This window comes from Ambystoma mexicanum, chromosome 9 (genome assembly GCF_040938575.1).
Source record: "Ambystoma mexicanum isolate Mex_15411 chromosome 9, UKY_AmexF1_1, whole genome shotgun sequence".
Classification (NCBI taxonomy): domain Eukaryota; kingdom Metazoa; phylum Chordata; class Amphibia; order Caudata; family Ambystomatidae; genus Ambystoma; species Ambystoma mexicanum.
Window position 1 is genome coordinate 1469434934 of NC_090931.1, and position 24193 is coordinate 1469459126.

The following is a 24193-nucleotide window of genomic DNA, read 5'->3' on the forward strand; positions in this document are numbered from 1 at the left end:
GTGTCCTGTGAGATGCTTGCCTGCTGATGTTCATCATAAGGGTTGCTGATGCGGGAGTGTCCTGTGAGATGCTTGCCTGCTGATGTTCATTACTGTAAGGGTTGCTGATGTTAGATTCTCGTGTGAGATGCTTGCCTGTTGATGTTCACCATCATAATGGTTGCTGATGCCAAAGTGCACTTTGAGATGCTTGCCTGCTGATGTTCATCACTATAAGGGTTGCTGATGCGGGAGTGTCCTGTGAGATGCTTGCGTGCAGAGGCTCATTACTGTAGGGGTGCTGATGCTGGATGCTCCTATAAGAGGAGTGCCTGTTGATCATTACTGTAAGGGTTGCTGATGTTAGATTCTCATCTGAGATGCTTGCCTGTTGATCATCACTGTAAGGTTGCTAATGCGGGAGTGTCCTGTGAGATGCTTGCCTACTGAGGCTCATTACTGTAAGGGTTGCTGATGCTGGAGTGTCCTGTGAGATGCTTGCCTGCTGATGTTAATCACTGTAATGGTTGCTGATGTGGGAATGTCCTGTGAGATGAGTGCCTTTTCACAGCCTTGGGAACCAACAGACAATGCAGAGCTCAACTTATACATTTTATTGGCCTTTATTGATCAACATAAGATGGCTAAGGAATTAGGTGGCGCTGAAAACAAGGTTTCAGGCAACTCCAAGTGTGATGAACAAATCACATTTTTCCAAAGACTGTAGATATCAGCCCTGTCCTCTCTCACTTAGTCTCTACCATCAGACAGTCAGAAAGTACCGGATTTGGGGTTTAAGTGACTCGGGATGTCTTTCTTGGTTCTTGTATTTGGAAATTGTGTCTTTCATCTCACCTGTCAGGATTTATTTGCCTTCTGTAGCTGTGACATCCACTTTGTGCAGGTGGGCCAGCCTTTGGGCGCCTTGTGATCTTAGCCAAGATCATCGTGGTCCCGGATATTGAAAAGCATAAGCCTGTTGGTTACAGACCCTGCCAGTCTCCTCGAGCACTGGAAGTTTCAACCTTTCTAGGAGGCTTTTGCCCTTGACTGGGCCAACTTCTTCTTTCCACTTCACTCCCGTTACTTATCCTCCTGCCTGTCCTCCTCAGTGCTTCACAATGCTCTCCTCCTCCTCCTCCATTCTTTCCTCCTCTACACCTTTCTTCTTTTCTGATGCACACAATTGATTCTCCTCTCCTTCATTTTAATATCCATACCATTACCTCTGCATTGCTCTGAATATTCTTTTTTACCTACTGGTCTGCTGCAGATACCTCCTCTTTACTTCTTTCCTCCTGATATTTTCCCACTCTTAGCACCATCTCTTGCTCCTCTGGGTTTTCTCTCCCATCTCCTCTCCTTTTGATGTTGCTTCTTTTGCCTCCCCTGATTACTTCTCATCTCTTTTACCTACCCATTCCTTCCTTAATTTCTTGCCTAACTCCTCTGCCTTGCGTGTTACTTTGTCCATCTTTCGCACTCTGATTACTTCTCTTCTCCTGCTCTACTCTTCCCTTCCTACACCACCTTCTTCTCTTCCACTTCTTCCACTTCCTTAACACTTCCAAACTCTGCCTGCTGATGTTCATTACTGTAAGGGTTGCTGATGCGGGAGTGTCCTGTGAGATGCTTGCCTGCTGATGTTCATCATAAGGGTTGCTGATGCGGGAGTGTCCTGTGAGATGCTTGCCTGCTGATGTTCATCATAAGGGTTGCTGATGCCGGAGTGTCCTTTGATGCTTGCCTGCTGATGTTCATTAATCTGTCCAGAATTTGGCCACCGCTGGGCAGCTCCAAGCAAGATGCATGAAGTCAGCTGCCGGTGTACCGCACCTGTCGCATGTAGAGTTCAGCTCTGGGTGGTGCCTGTTCCTTTTTTGGGGCATGTAGTATGTTTGGTGTAAATAGTTGAAGTGAATTTGCTTGAAGCGTGAATTTAGTGCTACTTTTTGCGTCTGTTGTAATATGTAGTCCCATTCTTCATCTGGTATGGGTGTTTGCAACGACTTTTCCCATCTTTCTTTTGTCCTTGGGTTCATTGGTAATGTGTCTGTTAAAGGTTCTGTAAATCGATGAAACCAATTTTCCCTCTCCTTGTGCCTGTATCACTCCGTGTAGTAACTGCCATGTTGGTGGTTGTTGTGGGAACGAGGGAATAAGTTCTTGCAAAGCGTATCGTGATCTGAAGTATATGAATAAATCCAGGGAGGTGGTGCTGCCTTTCTCTTTCGCTTGTTGGGGCGTTATAAAGGTTTCTTGTTCGAACAGTTCGCTTAGCGTACTAATCTTGCATTTGTCTGCCCACTTAAACACTTTTTCAGCAGTGAGAGGTACCCCTGGAATAAATTTAATGGGCAGGAGAGGGGAGTATCTAATCTGTACGTTGTACTTTTGGGCATTTTTCCGCCAAATGGTATATGTGGATTGTACTATATTCAATGTTGTGTGTGGTACCGCCTGTTTGCTAATGATCATGGCTCTCAGCAGGTTTGGTGAGGCTAGGGCTCGTTCGACCTGCACGTGTGGTCTTATGAACTGAGTTGAGTACCAGTGGCTGAGAAACTGAGCTTGATCTGCCCAGTAGTATCTTTCCATATCAGGGAGTGCAAGGCCACCTTTAGCCACCTGCAGTGTGAGGGATGAGTATCCTATCCTCGCTGGTTTGCCCGCCCAAACTAGGTCCAGCAAGCTCCTCACAGTCCCCAGGAAGCACCGAGACAGCAGGATTGGAATATTAGAAAATAAGTATAAAAGTTTGGGGAGAATTACCATTTTCACGAGACGCCCTTTCCCATAGGGTTAGTGGGAGTGCTTTCCACCTGTTCACCTTTACTCGTAGTGTTTTAAAATTATAATCATCTGTAAATGAACTGATGTTGGCGTTCAGGGGGAATACAATTGACTTGGAGTGGTTGATTTTTAACCCTGACACCGCCCTGAACTTTATTATTTCACGCATGATGGGATTGAGGTTTTCGCTTGGGTTTTGTACGTAGAGAACTAAGTCGTCGGCGTAGAGGGATATTATCAATTTGTGGGGTCCAATATTAAGCCCTCTTTGAATTTGACGCTCCCGAAGGCCACCCGCTAGGGGCTCCATTACTAGTGCAAAGATCAGGGCGGATAGTGGGCATCCCTGTCTGGTGCCACGTTGGAGTTTTATATATGCAGATTTTGTTGTCCCTAAGATGATTGCTGATTGGGGTTGGTTATAGAGGAGGGAGACCAGATTAATATAATGGTTCCCGAGCCCGAGTTGCTGCAGTATTGCGAATAGGAAGGGCCACTCGACAGAGTCGAAGGCCTTTCCTTTTCGGCATCTAACAGCACCACTCTTGCCTGCTGATTGGGGTCAAGTGCTGCTATCACCCCGAACATTCTTCATATCCCGAATGTTGTATTGCGCTCGGGTACAAAGCCTGCTTGGTCTGCGAGCACTAGTGCAGGCATTAGTGGGAGTAATCTATTTGCCAGAATATTTGCCAGTATTTTGTTGTCGAGGTTAATTAAAGAAATTGGTCGGTAGGATTTGCATTCTTCAGGGGGTTTATCTTTTTTATACAGAAGGATTACGTTAGCTTCCCTTAGAGTTTGGGAGAGAATGCCGGACTCAATTGCTTCTCCAAAGACCCTTAAAAGGAGAGAAGCTAAGATGTGGGCAAAGAATTTATAGAATTCACCTGTTAGCCCATCGGGCCCGGGGGCTTTGGAGGTGGGTAGGCTCTTTATTGCTTCTTGGATCTCCTCTAGTGAGATGGGGTCATTTAGGGGCTCTCGGAGCTCCGTCTCCATCCAATACAGCTCGGTGTCGTTGAGGAATTTGCGGATCGCCTCTGTGTCTGGTGAGTGATTGGCGCCGTACAGCTCTTGATAAAATGCTCGGAATACCTCGACTATTTCGTCCTCTTTATATACCATGTCTCCTTGTGGGGATCGGATTCTTTCTGCTCTTGTAGGCTTCCTGTCTGCTGCTATCAGTCGGGCGAGGAGAGCTCCAGATTTCTGGCCCTCGCCGTATTGTCTGATACTGTGTCTGTGTCCTAGGAATTTTAATTTGCACTCTCCTAAGGTCCTGAAGTTGAGAAGTTCCTTCTTCAACTCTGCTTGGGTGTGATTTTCATTAGTGGTGCGTTGCTGACTTTCTAAGGATTTCAGTCGATTTTCGCTGGTGGTCAGTTCGCGGCAGATTAGTTTCAAAATACCATTTTCTTTGGCTAGGCACACCCCCCTTATATAAAATTTAAGTGATTTCCACAGCGTACCTGCAGAGTCGACTGTACCCAGGTTGATTTCGAGAAAGGCAGTAATTTCTTCTCGTAGCTCCGTTGCAAATACTTGGTCATCAAGTGCCCCGGGTTTGAAGCGCCAGTGGGGTGGCCTCGTCCTGATGTCTGGTGGGTTGCATTCAAGTGTTACTATGGCATGGTCCGAGAAGGTTTTGGGGAGTATTTGGTAAAGACCCCATTGCCACTTGCTGTGGGAAGAGACCAGCAGGTAATCAATGCGTGAACTTGAATTGTGGGTGATTGATTTTTTTGATTGATATTTTATTTCTATTGCGCTCGTACACAAATATTTCAGAGCGCGATTGGGGTGCTGGAGTGATATGTATAGTCTCTATTTTCCCAGTTTTGGTGTCTCCAAATGTCTATTAGATCAAACGCTTTGCAGATTTCCTGCACTTGTAGACTGGCCTTGGATGGGTTCGCTGTAGTTGACTGTGTTTTGTCTTTCCGTGGATCGAGGTGTGTTCAGATCACCTCCCCAGATTATGGTTGCGTTGCCCACTTGTGCTAGACGAGATAGCACCCAGTCAAAATTATTTGCGCAATCTGTGTTGGGGGCGTAGGAGTTGACGAATACCACTTCCTCTCCTTGCACCAGGAGAGCTCTCCCTTCTCCGTCCTTTTCTGGTCAGGCGGAAGCATAGTGTCAGGTGGATGAGGATCGCTACTCCTCTGGTGTATGATGAGTATGAAGAGAAGCATCGATGGCAGCCCCAGTTTCGCGCCCAGAGGCGTTCGTTATGCGGGAGGAGATGGGTCTCCTGGATCATTGCCACCTCTATCTTATGGCGTCTGAGGAGTTGCAGGATCTTCCTCGTCTTGGCTGGGGGATTGCCACCTCTAATATTCCATGATGCTACCTTGAATTGCCTCGTGATACTTTGTGTGGTGCCCGCACGGAGGGGCGGCGGCTGGTTTCTCGTGGTTCGTGCTCCTGTGAGCATTACGTTGGCGTTGTGTGAGACCTTCTTCGATTCTCTGGGAGTGCGGGGAGCACTTAGGGGCCGAGGTGGCGGTAAGGCGACGACGGGTGGCGCATCCCTTGGACAACAATAACAAAACTTTCTTCCTTACACGAACAACCCCCATGTTTGTCCGTTAGGAACCCCCCCAACTTGAACTGGAAACATGCTGTGCATGGGGCGCGGGTGTCCTCCCAAGAATTAGGCTCCTACGTCCCGGTTGCTGATATTGCCCTGATGGCGTCTTTCAACTTAGGTTCAGGCAGGTGCTTCAAGTTTTTATCCAGTCGGTATTCTTCCCGCTCTTTCTCTTCTTGATGGTCCGGAGCTTTTGTTTGCGGGTTTGCAACCCTCTCTGTCTCGGAACAGCGTGGCTTCATCGGGAGAACTGAAGAATTGTGTTCTTCCATCGTATTGGATGCGTAGTTTCGCCGGGAAGAGCATCAAATAGGTGATTTGGTTGTTGCGTAGTCTGTGTTTGATGTGGGTAAAGGACTTTCTCTGGGCTTGGACTGATGGGGAGAAGTCCGGATAGAACTGAATGTCGTCACCATCATAATGGAGTTTGCCTTTATCCCTCGCCATTCTCAAAATTGTGTCTGTCCTTATAGCTTAATAGCTTGGCTATAATCGGTCGAGGTGATGCCCCAGGAATGGATCTGTGGATGGGATCCTGTGAGCCCTCTCAACTACGAACTAAGGTCCTCGTTTTTGGCCAGGACTGTTTTCATTTGACCCTCTAGTGTAGAGACTCTCGTAGTAAGTGATGCGCCATCGTCGAGATCTGAGACTCTTTGTTCAACACTGTCTAGCCTGTCGCTGTGTTTGTCAAGGCGGTGTTGGAGAAGGTCCACTTTGGATGACAGCGTGTCTATCTTACTGTCTAGGCTGCCTATCCCGGCTTTCAGGTCCATTAGTATTTCCCGGATATCTGGCTGTTGAGGATGCTCTTCCTCTGGGAGGTTTGACTCTGGGCGGCTCTCTGATCTGGGAGTATTGGGCGCTGGGCCTGCATCAAAGTTTAGCTTTCTCTGGGACTTGTCTGTTTTACCCATGGTGCCCCAGACAGGAGTGTTTCCCTCAATTTTCGTTAAGAATCGCGCTGCACGGGAACAGAGCTGAGACCTGATGTGCGTTGTTAGCTGCCCTTGGGGGATGGGAGCAGTCACTCTGTGCTGTCTGTCGAGGAGGCTTCTGGTTTCTTTTCAGCGTGTGTGCAGCGGAGCGTTGCCTATCTGTAGTTGTCTTGTGCCCATCTGGGTCCGCGCAGCACGGGGAGGCTGGGGTGGTTCCCAGGCTGGAAGTCTGATATCAATTGTCCCCTCCCTTAATGGGATCTTGCGCTGGGAGTAATGATGTTGCTCACGGAGGACTTTGGCATGTTCGTTTTGGGTTCGTGATTCCGTACTTGGTGGTGTGCCCTTGTGTTGTTGCGGCGTTTGTGCCGCTTGTGGCTGGCACCTTTCAGGCGGGTGTGCCTTAGTGTGTCACCATATGTGGGGAACGCCTGCCAGCTGCCCCCGCTATCCTCCCCTGCTTTTGTTTATTTTGCCCCCTGGGCCACGCTGCACCTTCTCCCTCTCACATCTTGTCACGTGGCTTATGTCCGCTCATGCTCCGCTCTGCTCTGTTGATGAAGCGGGCCCCTCTGTTCTCCCCGCCGGGCCGCTGGACGCGAGGGGGGGTGCGCAGTTCCAGCTGATGTCAGCGTGGGCCGCGAGTCGCAGGGGCCCGCTCTCAGCTGGCTGAAGCGATTGGCTCTGCTCTCGGGTGCCGACCCCGACGTGCCTCTGTGTTCCGGCCGCAACCTCTCACTTTGCGTGGCTCGACTCCCAGAGGGCCTGCGCTGATCTGGACGGTGCCGCCTACTCTACAACGCGGCCGTCTGGTATGGGCGACTCCATTTTTCTCTGTTTTTTTCGGCAAAAAGTGTCGGTCTTATGTTGTTTAGTTAGTACGCCTGCATGAACTGGGTATTGCACATCATGAATGCTGCGATTGATCAGGATTCATTCGGGAGATTGCCGGGAGCTCACAGGGGAGTCGCCATCTTGGTTGGCCCTCTAGCGCCCTTTAACCTCATTTCTGGTTATCAAAAGATGAATAATAGTTCTTTGCCCAAAGTTGGACCCGTACGACTATCTTCCTAAACAATAGTTTGGGCGTTTGCAGTTGTTTATTGCATTTTACATTTGTACGTATCCATTTTGAAGTACAAAGAAAAGTTAGAAGCCATGTTAGTCCAGTTTAAATATCACACACAATGCAGGATTGATGCTGTTTATTGGACTAACTGATAATACTATGCAGAGCTGAAACAATGCATTTGCTTTTGAATTTCCATAGACTGGTTTATTTAAATGTTGCAGAGTGAAATGATTGGAAAAGAAAAAACCCACAGGAAAGTTCACTCTCAATGTGAAGAAAAAAAGGAGCATTTTAAACTCATTTGGCTGACGCAACAGTGTGCATAGAATGAGCTCTGGAATTACTGTCTTATCTAAAAGAACACAAACACTCCTGGAAGAAGGGAACATATATAGCTTTTTTTATTTAAATGCAACTCTCAGCTAGCAGTGTGGGCTTTTTTCAAACCTTAATGTGTGTCCCAGTTTCCATTCTGATGAAAACCTTGGGGGACATTGAAAATTAATGCATTGTTCCATGTCTGCATAATATTTTCAGTTAGTCCAATAAAAGGTATCACACAAAAGGTAAAACAACTCTTGTGTGACATTTATAGGTAAGAAAGAAGAACATATTTGGCCTCTACTTATCGAGTAATTCCAAACATATATGCATTTTAGTGTTTGCAGAAAGAGAACATTACTAGATGTAATAGGAAGACTTCTCTTCACTGAGGTGTACAGAAGTCTTTTACCTATGTGTATTGCTAATATTACTTGTCAGGAAAAGTACCCTTACCTGTTTGGATCTTTTAAGGTAAGCATGATGAATTTAAGGGTGGGATAGTGTAGCAAGAGTAGGGGTGAGCTAAAGGAAAAGGAGTGAGCTAAAGTGGGAGGGATAAAGCAGAGGTGAGCATGGTAGACTTGGATGGGCTAGGATGCACAAGTTTAGGCATAGGTGGACTAAAGTGGGTTAATTTGTGCATGTAGGCAGGGGTAGTGTGTGTGTACAGGGGTGATATAGTGAATGTGTTGGTACAGTGGGGCGGGAAGAGGTGGGCCTGGGAGTTAGTGAGGGATATAATAGAGGCATGAGGAAGGGTGGTTGGTTAGAGACGAGTAAGGCATGATAGAAGGTTTAGAGTCATGGGTTAGTGTGTTGTGGGAATAAAGAGGCATAAGGAAGGTGAGTGTAGCTAGATAGAAGCACATGGGTGGGGTCAAGTGGGTGGGGAACTTAGTGTGGGTGAAGGTAGAGCGGTGTGCTGTAGTGGTAGTGTGGATAGTATGGCATGGAGTGGTGGCATTGCGATTGAGAGTGTGGAGGTGGTGTAGATGTGTGATGTGGTGGCTTGAAGTGGGGTGTTGGCATCGAGTGGTGTAGAGGAGTTTGGATTTTGTGGAGCAGGCAGTATGGAGTGGGATATGAAGTAGGGGTGTGCTGGTGTGTAGTGGTGGAGGTGTGGGGTGGTAATATTGTGGTAGTTGTTGGTGTAAAGGTGTGGAGGAGGGGAGTGGTAGTGTGGCGAGCCAGTGTAGTGTGCCAGTGCCTTTTGCTCCTAGGGCTGTCCTGCATCACCCGCTTTCTCAAGCCACTACTTCTGTGTAGTTGCATATTTAACTATTATGCAAAACTCTTTGTTCCCTTACATGACATCCTACTGAGGTACACCCTTGTTACTTTTAGGACAGCCTAACTATCTGCTGCCTCTGCCATTCACCCCCAGGCAGCTATCCCACGATAGTCGCATATTTATGTAACGTGTATGTTACACTATGTTGCTTCATGGTAAAGAGGTGGTATGAGCAGGTGCATACTTGAAATTCCCAATGTTAGCCAACCTCCTCCATGCCCCCCCACAGCACTACTAACGGGCCCTCAAATAGAGTTCTGCCCATCTATATCTCTCTTCGAGTACCGTATTCCCTCCAGCACCAATTCGTCAACCAACCCAGTTGATCTTTACCCCATTCCCTGTTCGGCATAAGTCATTTCACTTCATTGCTAGTCAAAACTTTATCTTTCAATGTCCTGTAAAAGTAACTATCCCCCTTTCTCTGACCCTTGATATGTGCCTTCTTGCTTGCTACCTTTCCCGCAAGTGTCACCTAGTGCTACCCCTCTCCATGTCCTCTGGCATGTCCTTTCTTTTCCTCAATTCCTCAACAGTTCGGCGTGTTGAAGCAAAACAGTGCTGATCTATGCCCTGGACCGTCCTTACTCTAACAAATGACCATGTGATGTGGCAAAGTTTTAGAGTACTCTGATTGCTGATGTTTTTGAACTAGCAGTATACGAGAACCGCCCAACTCTTCCCTATACCGTGTAGGTGAGTCAGGATGTTGGCAATTACTTTTTGATAATCCCCTTCCAACAAGGCACCCACTATATTGTGTCAAAATAGACACTATTGTTATCTGGCTGACATTACTTCTTTTGACAATTCGAGCCCCTTTCAATCTCACATTAATCGTTCTGTTTTTAACTCGTATTGTAGTCTGAGCTCAATCATAGCAGGCATCTCATCCCAATCCTTTGACTGCCGAACATTCTTCTTTCCCCCAACCCTTTACCTATTTCATAACTTCTCCCCAACTTTTTTAATATTCCCACTTACCCACTGCTTTACTTGTCTCCCTTCCCCCAACTCTTTACTTACCCCTTGACCCCAGCACTTAAAATGTTCTAACACTCAAAACGAGGTTTTGTTATCTATGTTCTGTTAAACCATTGATACAACTACTTGAAGCGTTATTTCACAAAGCTGTTAGTGATCATATGCTCAGGAGTATATTTAACATTCCCGTTCAGGCTGCCTTGTCCCTTAACGTGTGGTGGTTGTCAGGCCCCTTACCACTCCCAGAACAAAGCAGTGATCTACCTTATGTAAACATGTATTTCAGGGAAAGGCTCCGGCCGGGCCTTTCTACGCTACCCGCCCTGTTTTACTTAGAGAGCATTCGGAACAGATACAAGTTATCTCTACCATAAATCCATAAAACTTCACACAAAGACCTTTCCGTCCAGTATGGTCAACGTAATTAGACTTTGACTATAGCGCAAACTCTACCCTTCCAATGTGCACAGTGATTTATGTTTATGTTCATTTAAGGCTTGGCTAGTTTTACGATAATTTGAATCCTTACCGTTTCCTGCTGCAATGCCCCCCCCCCCACCCCCACAGTGCTGTGATACTATCTATACCTTCGAATGTATTGTGTCCTCCAACATATTCCTCATCTTATATGTATTCGGCCAGCTTTGGCTGCTTCGGAAATTTTTTCTCGGCAGAGGGCGCCATGCGTCGATGACGTCGAGTTGAGGTGCCTCGGAGGCCTCAAAGGTGACGTCATCGGGTATCCAAGTAGCACGCGCGGCGCCCATTGGCCTCAGTTGCGCGCCTCGATAGTTCTGTGACGCAGTTATTGTGAAGATATTCGAGATGACCTCATCGTCGACCCCGACTACCCCGCGTTCGGGGTTCAAAAAATGTAAAACTTGTGGTTCCAAAATGTCGATCACGGATCTGCACCGAGTATGTCTCTGGTACCTTTGCGAGAACCACGACACGGAGGCCTGTGCAGAGTGTGAGGCTATGACGGGCAAGGCCTTGCGAGAGTGGAAGGGAAAGCTACAGGTAGGTCGAAACCCGACCGAAAAGCCTCAAACGTCGAGTCGAGAACCCAAATCTCCTCGACGCGAAAGGCAAAGACATAGGTCTAGGTCCCGAAGTGGTTCCCACCACCCTTCGTCTTTGACGAAAAAGTCTAAAAAGAGACGCCACTGATCCCCTTCCACCTCGTCTTCTGACGAATCCCCCAAGAAAATGAAATGCCCCACAAAACATTCTTCCTCTGAAGAATGGGAAGCATTTAGAATTAAAATGATGGAGGTTTTTGAAAAGGCTAAGCCTTGGTCCGTGCCTTCCTCAGAAGCCGGCCGAGAGCGTTACCGTTCCGACACTTGCGTGCCCTCGAGCTAGGGTGACTGAAGGAGAAAAGATCTCGAACCCTCCAGGACCCCGAGTTATAAAGATCGCTCGAGTCGAGTCGACCGCTCGAGGTCATCAATGCGGTCCGTAACCCGACACACCTCGAAGGACGAGCCTTCGAAGAGTGTTTCGACGCCTTCGAAGCCAGCTCCGTCGACGACTGTTATTTCGTCTACGCTATCGACGCCTTTGTCGACGTTGACCCCAAAGCCTTTGGTGCCCATAGTTTCAAAGGCTCCAGTTCAGTCAGAAACGGACAAAAAAGCTGCAAAAGAAAAAACTGCAAAGCCTATAAATCCTTCAGCCTCCACTGTAACAGCCCTGCCAGAAAAAATTCATAAGCCTCTGCCAAGGAAAGAATTTTTTTAATCCTTGCCTTCAATTTTTGAAGAACAAGAAAGGAGGAGGATGTTCTTTTTGGCCTAGAGTATGGCACCCCTAATGTGCCAGAATGTCTAATTTCTGAGGAAAGCAGAATGAGGGATTTAGTGGAAACTTTGCATAATGCAAGTGGAATTGACACATCACCTGAGACAGGATTTGGCAAACCATAGCCAGGGGATCATGCCAGTCCCTCATATAGACAACTGATGACAAAGGTGGTGGAATATTTAGGATGCGCTAGACCACCAACTCAGTTCATCCAGGATGACCTGACTGACATACTAGATCAGGGCCCAACCGAAGGTCTGATTTTACCCTTCCATGTAGCCTTACAAAATAGGGTGGCCAAAAATTGGGGGACCCCGGACTCAATTCCTCCTGTGAATAAGTCCCTCACGTCAAAATACCACCCTTCCAGTAGCGACCCCGGCTATCTGTCCAAACACTCCACTCCTGAGAGTCTGGTGGTCCAGGCAGCCACAGCTACATCAAATAAGGTGGCGTACCCTACCATCCCTCCGGATAGGGACGACAAGCATGTGGATGGTTGGGCATGCAAGGTATTTTCAGCTGGGAGTATGGCATTAAAATCGGCCAACTCGACGTGTGCCTTGGCAACATTTTTGTACACTCTGTGGGAGTGCATTGCAATGGCGGCGGAGCACATACCAGAAGGGGAAGAAAGGTAAGGATTCCTAGCCATCGTTCTCCAGCATGGGGTCTGGCATGGATTCACATGCTCATGAATATTCCCCGTCGTCAGGCTGGGAATCCTCGGTAAAGAAAAAACCAGTATCAGTTTCGTTTCTGATCTGTCTTTCGTAGTAATAACCAATCACTGGTCTCTGCGTCATACTGACCACAGCCAATGACTGCCCTCTACCTAAGCCCCGCCTCTGGCAGCCATCTTCAGATTTTTACCGCACGTTCATGTGTTGGGATCCTCGTGCTATTGCTCTCGAGCGTTAGTGCTATTTTTTCGCGCTTTTTCACAAAAAACTTCGATTCTTTCGGTCAAAAGAGCCTCAAGCTCCACCGATCCTACATCCGATCAACGGGGACCCGTGTCGGATTCGTCTGTGCCCCTCAAGGGTGAAGATTTCGTCGAGCTACACTTCGGAGGACTCCAGAAGCTTCTCAGGCCCGGTCTCGGAGATGGCCCAGGAGAAGGGAAGCTCGACGCCCGGAAAGCTGTTCAGGGTCTGCCCTGGATGCCAGCTGCAGAACGTCTTTAAGGAGGACGAACACTCTTTCTGCCTTTACTGCCTTCATGAGGACAAGACGCACGTGGAGAAGGACTGTGCGTTTTGCGGCAACATGTCGGAACGGACCATGAAGGACCGCCATCAACGTCTCGCCAACTGGCTGGAGGGTAAGAGCCCGTCTGGCGAGAAGAAGAAGAAATCCGAGCGGTCTTCTAAGACCTTTGAGGGCGCCCCGGCGACGGGGGCCCAACATAAGGCTAAGCACCGCGAGTCCGCTGGCACCGGGAGCGCCGAACGGTCGGGCTCTACGGGCGCCAGGCAGGGCGCACCCTCCCCGGCACCATCAACCACGAGCCAACGCTCTGGGTCGGGTAAGAGGAAGGCCGAGCACCCGGCGAAGCTCCTGGAGAGGCCCCGGTCGAGCTCTAAGGCAGAGGAGGAGCGTGGCAGTGCCCCCTCCCTCAAGGATAAGGCGGTGAGCGCACCTAAGGTGGTGAAGGCCTTGATCCATCCGACCAAGCCCTCTATCGAAACGGTCGCGGCGGCCCTGGCTCAGCCTGTGGAGGCTGCACCAGTGGTGGCGACCTCGGGGCCCAGAATCTCCCTGCCTCCTCGGAGGGAGTCTTCTTTTGTGCCCATCGATAGGACCCCCGTGAAACCCTCCGTGGGGAAGAAGAAGGGGGGGCAGGGCGTCGTCGTAGATTCGGCCTCAACCTCAGAAGAGGAGCTGATCGAGGTCTTAAGCCACGGCCTAGGCGTGGAAGAAGGCCAGCCCGTCGGAATGGACCCCGACGCAGGTGACGACGACGACATCGTCGAGGATACCGACGGGGCCCCTGCTCGCCCGTCGGACTCCCCTCTGCCAGCGCCGCAAGACAACTCGGCGGCCATTTTGTTGGCCATACAGTCCTTATGCTCCGAGATAAGGACGAGGCTACCGTTACCGACGAAGGAACCTCTCCCGTCGGGGGATCCAGAACCGGGACCTTCTGGTGTTCCCCCTACCAAGAAAAGAAGGATCCATCCACCACCTCCTTTTCAACCGTCGCGCCCCGTCCAGCCCTCCTCCCCGTCCACCCGAGGGGATGATACGGGGACTGACACGGCAGCGACGGGTACGGACGACGAGGCATACGACGAGGATTTTCCGTCGTCGCCTCCCGCCAGGGCTTCTCCGCCCGACGAGATCGGATCTTTCCACTCCATGATCTCCAGGGCTTCCGAGCTTTTCCAACTCTGCCCTGAGGAGAAGAAAAAGGAAGGCTTCCTTTATCAGCGGCGCGAGGCCAAGAGGAAGACGGTCCTCGCAGTGCCTCTGTTGGACGACATTTGGGATGAGGGCCTTTCCCTCCTCAAGAACCCTTCCACGACGCCAGCTAGAAGAGACCGGTACGAGAAAAAGTACCGGGTCCCGGACACGGCCCCCCTGTGCCTCCGGGCGCAGCCTACCCCGGATTCCGTCGTCTCCGCGGCAGCCAGGAAGAAAGCGGGGGGGGGTGCGGCCTCCACATCGACTTCCCCGCCGGACGGCGAGGGAAGGAAATTGGATGCTATGGGACGTAGAGTCATCTCGTCGGCAGCGACGACGATTAAAGCGGCCAACGCCTTGGCTATCGTGGCTCGCTACGACAGGGAGCTCTGGTACAAGATAGCTCCCCTGCTGGATTTTCTGCCGGACGACAAGAGGGCGGAGGCCCTGGAGATCCTGCAGGAAGGTGAGGTGGCCTCGGACCACGCCATCACCGTGGCGACGGACATCGCCGACACTGGGTTCCGCCAGCTGGGCAACGGCGTTTGCCTTCGACGTCGTGGATGGCTCAAAGCTACGGACTTCCGGCAGGACGTCCAGACCAGAGTCCTGGACATGCCCTTCGACGGGAACAATCTGTTTGGGAAGACAGTGGACGATTCCCTTCAGGCCATCAAGGCGGATACTGAGACGGCCCGGGCCCTTGGAGTTCTGCAGCAACGACGGACGCCCTTTCGGAGCAGCGGAGGCAAGGGCGCCTTCAGAGGTTCCGGCGGCGGTTTCGCTTCCTACCGTCAAGCGGCCCGCTCGTCATCGCAAGAGGCCTACAGAGGACGAGGCAAGTCTACCGGACCCCGCCGTCGTCGCCAAGGAGGTCAAGGCGGCAAGGCCGCGTCCAAGCAGGATTGAACCGGCCGTGGGGTCGGGCCCCCACCGAAGCACCCCGGTGGGAGGCCGGCTGGCGGGCTTCGTCAGCGTGTGGGAGTCCATCTCCACCGACCGTTGGGTGCTGGACGCCCTGGCCCGGGGCCACGCGCTCTAGTTCAAAGAAGGTGCCCGCGCGTCCCCCCCCGTGGCCAGGAAAGAACTTCACGCCCCTCAACTTCTCCTGGAGGTAAGGGCGATGCTCAGGAAGGGCGCCATCGAACTCGTCCCAAAGAGGCTTCGGGGCTCCGGAGTCTACTCGAGATACTTCCTCGTGAGGAAGAAGACGGGAGGATGGCGCCCCATCCTAGACCTGCGACGTCTGAACAAGTTCATCAAGGCGCAGAAGTTCCGGATGGTCACCCTCCAGCACGTCCTCGGTCAGCTGGAGGAAGGAGACTTCCTATCGTCGTTGGATTTGGAGGATGCCTACTTCCACATTCCCATCCTAAAGGGGCACCGGAAATTCCTCAGGTTCGTGGTCCAAGGGCGTCATTACCAGTTCAAAGCCCTTCCCTTCGGACTACGGTCGGCACCCAGGGTATTCACCAAGTGCCTCGCACCGGTGGCGGCGCAGCTGCGCCGCGAGGGGATTCACGTCTACCCCTACCTGGACGACTGGCTCATCCGCGCCAAGACGAGGGAGCTCGCCGTGGTCCACACGGCAAGGACCGTCCAACTCCTCACGGACCTGGGATTCTCCGTGAACTACGCCAAATCCCACCTGGTGCCCGCGCAAGTCGCACTGTTTCTGGGAGCGAGGCTTGACACAGTGTCCCTTCTGGCCTCCCCGTCGGAGGAGAGGACCAGGACCATCTTGGGCAAGGTGCAACGGATGTTGGTGGCCGACGCGGCCAAAGTGAGGACCATCAAGTCCCTCCTCGGGATGATGTCTTCCTGCATCTACCTCATTCCCATGTGCAGGCTCCGGATGCGCCCGTTGCAAGAATTCCTGGATGCGCGCTGGATCCAGACGACGGGCAGCTTCGAGGAAAGGATCAAGCTCGACGAGAGCTTCCGACGAGCTATACGGTGGTGGGGCACCCGCGCGCATCTGACGGCGGGCATGGACTTCCAGGCCCCAGCCCACCAGGAGACTGTGACCACGGATGCCTCCCTGGAAGGGTGGGGAGCGCACACCGAAAATCTGCACGCAAGGGGACTCTGGCTCCCGACGGAGAAGTCCCTGCATATCAACATCCTGGAGCTCCGTGCAGTGTTTTGGGCCCTCAGGTCCTTCCTTCCGTCCCTCAGGGGCAAGGTGGTGAGGATCTTCACCGACAACACCACCACCATGTTTTACATCAGGAAACAGGGCGGAACCAGGTCCCCAGCGCTGTCCAAGGAGGCGCAGGACCTGTGGCATTGGGCCGTCGCCCAAGGGATTTTTCTGGTGCCGTTTCATCTGGCAGGGATAAAAAACACCATCGCCGACTCACTCAGCAGGGAGCTGCGCTCGTGCCACGAGTGGGAACTACGGCAGGATCTGGTGGATCGCCTCTTCCGACGGTGGGGCACACCCCAGATCGACCTGTTCGCGACGGCGACGAACACCAAGTGCCGGAGGTTCGCCAGCAGGTTTCCCCAGACGAGGAGCATGGGCGATGCTTTCTCGTTCCCCTGGGAGGGCCTGTTCCTCTACGCGTTCCCTCCTTTGCCTCTGCTAATCCGGCTCATCAACCAGCTCAAGAGGTCACGGTGCAGGATGATCCTCGTCGCACCTGCGTGGCCGAGGCAGATATGGTTCCCGGACTTGCTGGACTTGTCAGCGTCCCCGCCGATCAAGCTGCCGGCGGACGCAGATCTACTCTCCAGGGAAGGAGGCGCCATCCTCCACCACGACCCGAAGTCGCTGAACTTGCAGGCCTGGCTCCTGCAGCGCTAGAGTTTGGAGGATACGACATACCGGCCGATTGCAGAGAGGTTCTTGCAAAGGCCAGGGCGTCCTCGACTCTTAAATGCTACGGACACAAATGGAAGAGGTTCTCTGTCTGGTGCCGCGCACAGAAGATTAACCCTCTACGGATTACGGCTCCCCAAGTACTGCCGTACCTGCTGACGCTGGCCAAAGCTGGTCTGGCACACGCGTCCATCAAGATTCATCTTGCTGCGATCTCCCGATACACCAGAACCACGGGGCGGACGTCCTTGTGGTCTCATCGTCTGGTGAAAGAGTTCATGAAGGGACTGTTCAGATCGTTCCCGCCGGTGAAGGCTCCGGCCCCGGCGTGGGAGCTCAACGTGGTGCTGACCAAGCTCATGGGACCTCCGTTCGAGCCTCTGCACTCGGCCCCGTTGAAGTTTCTATCGTGGAAAACAGCTTTTCTTGTGGCCATCACCTCCGCACGACGAGTGGGAGAGATCCAGGCCCTTTCCTGCAAGGCCCCGTACTTGACTTTCCACGACACGAGGGTAGTGCTCAGGACGCACCCCTCCTTCATGCCCAAGGTACCGTCGGACTTCCATCTCAACGAACCCTTGGTGTTACCTGTGTTCTTCCCGTCGCCTTCGTCGCCGGCTGAGAGGACTTTGCACTCGCTGGATGTAGCTAGAGCGCTGAAGTTCTACGTGGACCGCACGAAGGGTTTTCGGAAGACGTCACAACTCTTTGTGAACTTTGGACCTGTCAATCAGGGGAAGGCTCTCTCGAAGGCTTCCATCTCCAGATGGCTCTCCGGCTGTATCATGTGCTGTCACCGGTTGGCAAACCGACCGCTGCCTGGCCGTCCGAGAGCCCATTCCACCAGAGCGATCGCAGCTACCACGGCGTTCCTATCTGGTGTGCCCCTGCGGACATATGCAGGGCTGCTACGTGGAGGTCGACGCACACCTTCACGAAATTCTACTGCGTCGACCGGGATTCCAGGGAGGAGTCCAGGGTCGGCCAAGCAGTGCTGCGCAACCTGTTCGCCTGAGGTGAGCCTGGTGAGGAGGTAAGATGCTTGATGTTGAGTTGATGTGATGCTTAATGTTGAGCCTTTGCCACCTCCCGTGGTTGTGCATGTGTGTACTGCTATGTATTCTTTATTCATGAGCATGTGAATCCATGCCAGACCCCATGCTGGAGAAGGAACAAGTTACTTACCTGTAACTGTTGTTCTCCAGCATGGGTCTGGCATGGATTCACATGCGAACCCTCCCGCCTACCCCTCTGCGGCTCTTCACTTGGTCATACTGCCACTTCACGTGCTTCCAAATCTGAAGATGGCTGCCAGAGGCGGGGCTTAGGTAGAGGGCAGTCATTGGCTGTGGTCAGTATGACGCAGAGACCAGTGATTGGTTATTACTACGAAAGACAGATCAGAAACGAAACTGATACTGGTTTTTTCTTTACCGAGGATTCCCAGCCTGACGACGGGGAATATTCATGAGCATGTGAATCCATGCCAGACCCATGCTGGAGAACAACAGTTACAGGTAAGTAACTTGTTCCTTAGAGATGGAAAGGAGGCCATGCAGGAATCCCTTCAGTCTGGATTGGACACTGCAGATAGTGTGAGCAGGTCCATGGCCACTAGCACAGTGATGCTCAGATTTGTGTGGTTGCGAAAGTCGGGTTTCGCACGAGATGTGTAAAACCGTCTTTTGAACATGACTTTTGACGGGTCTCACCTTTTTGGCAACAAGGCTGAAGAGAGCCTTGAGAGGTTGCAGACCTCGAAAGCGGCTGCCAAGTCCTTAGGAGCTGCTATTAGGAAACCTCAGCCTTTTTGTGCATCAGGACAATCTTTGAAGGGACGATCCTATCGTTATTACTCCTCATATGGAAAGGCGAGAGGAATGGCCAGTCAAAGAGGCCAGAGAAAAATCACTCTTGGTGAGCAAGGAAAACGTGCTAAACCAGCTCCAGCTGCAGCATCCTTACCATCAGCAGCTGCAGCATCCGCCACAAAACCACTTTGTGGACTTGCATCACAAGACACCTGTGGGAGGCAGGCTGTCCCAGCATCTGCAAGAATGGCGAGCCATTACTTCAGATGTTTGGGCTCTAGAAATAATAGCCCATGGTTACTGCCTTCCTTTTCTAACGCAGCCTCAAAGCAATCCACTGGGGAGACACTGTTTGAAGTTTCCAGACCCGCTCCTACGGTAGGAAGTCTTAACCCTGCTAGAGAAAGGTGCTATAGAACCAGTACCTGTAGCGGAGAGGAACACGGGATGGTACTCCCCATATTTTTTGATTCCCAAAAAGGACGGAGGACTGAGATTCATCTTGGACCTAAGAGACTTGAACAAGCTCCTCAGGAAGGACAGGTTCAAGATGGTTACTCTTTCTCAGATCTTTTAGGCCCTTCAACTTCAGGATTGGTTGGTGTCATTGGACCTTCAGGATGCTTATTTTCTTGTGCCAATCCATCTGAAGCACAGAAAATACCTGAGGTTCGCGGTTGGCAACTCGCACTATCAGTTTCTAATCCTACCATTCGGGTTGACCCCTGCCCCAACGGGGCAGAGGTCCCAGAACTGAGGCCAGCGGGCGCCACGCATGCTACTTGTATACCCGATGACGTCACCCTCGACGGAGGCCTCTGAGGGACCTCGACTCAACGACATCGACACACAGCACCCTCTGCCGAGAAAAAATTTCCGAAGCAGCCAAAGCTGGGCGAATACATCTAAGATGAGGAATACTTTGGAGGAACATCCAGTCGAAAGAACGTTACCAGTTGGTAAGTAACTTGTTCTTCTCCATTGTTTACTAGTCCCTTATTGACCTTTAGAAAAGAACATGTGTGCCTAAACTCTGCCATAGGCACTTCTGTGAATGTGTTAGTCGTTATTCAGTATCCGTCAATGTTCGATCATAATAAATCAATTTTCTGATGTTTGTTAATCTGCTTAGAATCACATGCTGTGCATAGTCCGACATCCAGTGGTCACTGCGGAGTATTGCGTTTTGTTTTTCGTAGTCGAAAAGGGGATGTCGACAAGGCGTGTCTGTAACACTATCCCTATAGTGACATGCAGTGTACCCACAATCCCTCACGCGTCGAGGTCCCTCAGATTGTTTTTTTCCGCCCAGATCTTGGTCGCCTTTACGCGGAGATCCTTGAGAGACATTGCAAAAACATTATTCGACCTTTGGTCGTTTATTAACTTATAACCATATTATTACTTTACACCCCTCCTTCGGCGTCGTAGCTGCGAAGCTGTTCACGGCCGATCAAGATCTCCGACGGCGGTGCCTTCAACGGGGGAGGTTGTTCGGCATTCGCCAAACACGTGGCCTGGCCTCGCCGGCCAAATACAGTAGGGAGAGTGGGGTCGTGGGACATTTATTGTTTCTCTTTGAGAATGCCTTTCCCTTTCCCCTCCTTTTCCTTCGGGGTTGTAGTCACATGCAATCGGTTCCTCAGCTATGGAGAGTACACCCTTTAGGTTTTGCCCGCGTTGCAAGGGCAAGTTTACCTGGAAAGACGAGCATAAACGGTGTAACCGTTGCTTGCCCCTCGACCACAAAGAAGACGGCTGTGCGGCCTGTCAGCTTCTTAAGCCGAAGACTTTAAAAGACCGCAGGGTCAAAAGGTGGGCAGCCTACACCATGTCTAGGTCTGATTCATCAGCCGCCGCCGAAAGTGACGAGGAATGTGATAACCCGACGTCCGTTTCGGAAGTCGTAGACCTCTCTAAGGAGCGTTCACGCTCCTCGTCTGTCCCTGGCCCCGCACCGTCAGAGAGTGCCCGTCGGCATAGAGCAAGCGACGCCTGTAACGTTGACGTCAGAGGTACCCTCGACAGACAGTTTAGTTGTCGAGAGCCTGGGAGACGCCGAAAAGGTCAGAAGGAAGGCAGGAACTGCCCCCTCCGTCGAGAGGGACTCCTAGCCTACCAGAAGGCTTTTCAGAAGGCGAGGGGAACCTTTCTTCGACGTTATGGGATAGGTCGAAGCGTTTGCAAACTGAAGGCCCTCCCTTTTCCTCCCCTGACCACTCTGGGGTACCTCATGAAACCATAGAGAGACTACAGTTTTGTATGGACAAAATGGAGAGGTTTATGGAGACCCAGAACCTTCCAACACCCAAGAGATCAAGAGAGGGACCTCAGGAGGATCCCAGGGCCAAGTACCCTAGGCTGTTTGATCCCCCCAAGAGGATGTAGATTTATATGACCTCACTGGAGGGGACCCCCACTTTCAGGAGGATGACGAATTCTTAGGCAATGAAGGGGAACAAAACCTAGAGGATGAAGGTTTTGAAGATAACCCAGATATGGGTGATGGGGGCTTCGGAGAAGACCCAGAAGAGGGCGCTTCACAGCCATGGCAGTCCCCATCAGCGTTTTCAGACCCTGACGCCCTAAACCTGTCCCCCCCCCCCCCCCCCCCAAGGACTCACCTATTAGGAAAGCGTCACCTATAGACGATCAACCTACCTTTAATGCACTACTACGCAAGGCAGCAGCGCATTTCGAAATCGAGACTTTGTAGAAAATATCTTTGTAGAAAAGATCATCAAGGAGAAACCCCCTGTCAGCCAAACCATTCCCCTTCTCGCCTCAGTAAAGAGACAAATTATTCCTTCACTATCTACACCCGCGTTGATCAGAGGGGTCAACCCGAGGATAGAAAAATTATTTAGTCCCCGTTATACATCAGGGGCCACTCTGTACCAGACTCCTTAGTGGTGACAAATACAAGGAAAAGATCAGGGGTCCCGCTGTCAACTAGCAAGGCACCACCAGATAAAGAGGGTAAAAAGTTGTATGCCCTAGGAAAGAGGATTACAGCCTCGGCTGCCTTTTCCGCAAGAATTGCCAACAACAACTCTTTGCTGGCAAGTTACGCAGATGCACAATGGAGCAAACTACGTAAGGACATCGAGGAGGTACCGGAACCCCTACGTACTCGGCTTCCAGCCACAGTTACTGAAGGGACCTTAGTCAACCAAAGCATCATACTCTGGATGCTGCACAAACGGCTGGCCGTTCCCTAGTCCAAGGAATCCTCCTCAAACGCCATGTATGGCTACGTAATTCAGGCTTTAAACCTGAAACACAAGCATCTCTAATTAACAAACCTATAGAAGATGTCAACCTCTTTGGTAAGGCGGTGGATGAGGCACTAGAGACCGCAAAGAAGGAATTTGACACCATCAAAACCCTAGACCAAATTTCAAGGCCTCCCAACAAATGTGGTTATGGCAACAAACGCTTTTTTCGAGGCCAACGCCAGCAGCAGCAACAACAGCAGCAGCAATATTCTGCAGGTAACTGGTCCTCTAACCAAGGCACCAGTGGACAATACAACCAAAGAGGACAACGTCGTAGCAAGGGAAGAGGTCGGGGTCCCACCCCTAGAGGTTCCCAAGCCACCAACACCAAATGACTCAAAGATTTGTGTCCCCTCCCATGCATCGCCGGTCGGGGGCCGTTTAACATCCTTTCTTCCAGCATGGGAGGGTATAACATCAGACCGCTGGGTACTATCAACCATAGCCCGCGGTTACTGTATAGAATTCAACAGTTCCCCTACGTACAGACTCCCAAGGGGACGACGCATGTCACCACAACACCTCACCATCCTTCTTCAAGAAGTGGACCAACTACTAGAAAAAGGAGCTATAGAGGTTGTGCCTCTATCTCAGGTAATGGAAGGTATTTATTCAGTGTACTTCCTTGTACCCAAAAAGCACTTAACCATGCGCCCTGTACTAGATCTGCGCCCAGTGAACAAATTTGTCAAACCTCAAAAGTTTTGTATGGTGACTCTACAGGAGGTAATCCCCCTGCTTTCACAGGGAGATTACATGACCACACTGGACATGAAAGATGCATACTTTCATATTTTAATGTTGCCAGCGCACAGGAAATAACTCGGGTTCATGATAGAGGGCAAACAGTACCAGTTCAGAGTGCTACCCTTCGGCATAGCATCAGCGCTGAGAGTATTCACGAAGGTACTGGCAGTGGCAGCGGCCCACCTGCGCAGGTTGTCCATCCCAGTATACCCTTACCTCGACGATTGGCTCATAGCAGGGGATTCTTACGAAACATGCTTCTCAAATACCCAAAAGACTGTAGTCCTTTTGTTTCAACTGGGCTTCTGCATCAACGAGAAGAAGTCCAGTTTAGACCCCAGCCAGATCAAACAATTCCTAGGAGCTCTAATTCAACAAAGGACGGCCTCGTCTTCCCCTCCAACGAGAGGGTCCAAAACATGCTGTTTCAGATCCCTCAATATGTGGCCGGTCGAGAGGTGACGGTACGCAAAGCAATGCGCTTACTAGGAATGATGGCGTCATGTATTTATTTGGTACCTCACGAGCGCCTGCGCATGCGCCCAATGCAAGAGTGGCTCAACAGCCAGTGGTGTCAGGCCAGCGGACAATGGGACGATCTAGTGGTGGTCTTGCAGGCCTTGGTTCTCTCGCTACGGTGGTGGTCGAAGGAAAACCTGTTAATAGGGAAACCATTCGCCACACCCGCTGTGGAAGCCACTCTAATCACAGACGCATCCCTCACAGGATGGGGGGGGGCTCACCTATCCCATCAGACAGCTCACAGAGTTTGGACTCTGAGCATAGCATCCAAGCACATAAACTTACTGGAGCTACTAGCTGTGTTCAAGGCACTGAAAGCCTTCCAGGCACACCTGCAAGGGAAGACAGTGCTGTTCCTCACGGACAGCAACACAGCCATGTACTACCTCAACAAGCAAGGGGGCACTCACTCTCCAGGACTGTCCAAGCTGTCCCAGAACATCTGGAAGTGGGCTCTCAAACACATGTTCCTACTGTCACAACATGTACCAGGGGAACTCAATCTGCTAGCAGACGAACTCAGCAGAGACTTCCCTCTGCCCTCGGAGTACGAATGGCGGTTACACGAAGACATTGTCTTCGACGTCTTCACACAATGGGGATTCCCAGAAATAGATCTGTTCGCAACTCTGGAGAACTCCCAATGCCAAGATTACGCCTCCAGGTACCCCAAGAACCAATCCAAGGGGAACGGTCTATCGATACCATGGTCAGGGAAATTTGTTTACGCTTTTCCCCCGACTCCCCTTCTCAACAAGATAGTGCACAAGATGCACCAGGAACAAGTTACCATGATACTGGTGGCCCCTATGTGGGCCAGAC

At 51.2% G+C, this 24193-nt stretch overlaps 1 protein-coding gene across 11 annotated transcripts in view; it reads left to right on the forward strand.

Moving 5' to 3' along the window:
- The window catches only part of ATG9A (autophagy related 9A), a 1030802-nt gene that overhangs the window by 895474 nt on the left and 111135 nt on the right, over window positions 1–24193 (forward strand). The gene's annotated exons all lie outside the window — the stretch shown is intronic.